The sequence below is a fragment of the Diabrotica virgifera genome, chromosome 9, assembly GCF_917563875.1.
Source record: "Diabrotica virgifera virgifera chromosome 9, PGI_DIABVI_V3a".
In the NCBI taxonomy this organism is placed as follows: Eukaryota; Metazoa; Arthropoda; class Insecta; order Coleoptera; family Chrysomelidae; genus Diabrotica; species Diabrotica virgifera.
Window position 1 is genome coordinate 87,023,584 of NC_065451.1, and position 1,504 is coordinate 87,025,087.

Genomic DNA, 1,504 nt, shown 5'->3' on the forward strand with positions numbered 1-1,504 from the left:
AATGTTTATATTAGTGAATAGAGAATTAAATAACCTTTCAAATGAACTATCAGACGACCCCTATTCTAATCTAAAAAAATCATCGAGTGCGTCATGAGTATGATATACCGTGTGGTGAATTGGAAAACGGGCCATAGGAAACTCAATGTAAAATTCTACATTGTTGAATTCCTGCTCGCCTAATTATTTTACATCAAACGTCATGAGAAACTATTTCTAGACGATTAAAATCTGTATTAAAAACAAAAGTTAAAATTGTTCTACGATTTAAACACATTCCAAAATTTTGAAAAATATACATTTGCCATAGTAAGTGAGTAAAAGCATGTAAAAGTAAGGCCACACGTTACTATTTCTTACAGTGTGCAAACTATTGACTGAGTAAAACATCTTTATTATTACTACTTTCTCCTCAACTGAGGACATCTTTTCAACTTCATTGTTTTTTAAACAATAAATGATAAAATAAAAATACTGACAGTTCAAAATTTTGTTAATACAGTAGAGCGTCGATTATCCGAACTAAATGGGGGACATGGGTGTTCGGAAAACCTATTTGTTCGGATAATCGAACTAAATTGATATACTCATACATATTTACCCACAAGTGAATAAAAGCCATATTTATATACCTACATATTTATTTATATCTTGATAATGACAAATAGCAATTAAACAAAAAAGTGCAGTCTTTGCAACAACATATTTTTGGATACAATATTGAAGAAAATTTAAGATATTTTAAGCGTTAATTACTAACACTTGCTCGGTACTCGAGTGCGGGGCGCGGGAGTTCGGATAACCGGTCGTTCGGTTGATCGATGTTCGGATAATCGACGCTCTACTGTATAATAATTTCATTGTGACCGGACGCAGCCTTATACACATTCTTGTACTGTGTGTGGCCTAAATTTGGCAAATACTTTGATAAAATTTATTGTATTTTACAAAATTTTGGAATGTGTTTAATTCGTAGAACAATTTTAAGGCTATGGGTACATAATTCGCAAATATTTTACGTGTATCCCTACTTTTTCTGTCTTTACACGCCAAATTACGTGTAGTAAAATTCACACTGGTATGGATATGTAAACATTACTAGAATGTCATTCTACTTGAAAATGTCATCATTAATTTAAAGAGATGGGTTTTGAATGTTCTTGGATAACTGTTATTTTTATAATTGCAAATTATTAATTCAGTTAATAAATGTGATAATTTTTTCACTAACTATGTATTCAGTGATTGTAATAATTTATTTGTACAACAAAAACTAATACTCAATCGAGAAAAGAGGAAAAGTGTTAAAGTGATTTTTTAATAATATATTGTTATGGAACGCTTACAACTTTGAACATCTTTAACAACAAAATACTTGGATCACAGAATATATTATCCTGATGTATTCTCTGCTTGGATCTTCCACCAATAATACACAATAAATAACTTTTTTAAATCAATTATTTATCAAATACACTATATATCAATATTATTTCATCAATAA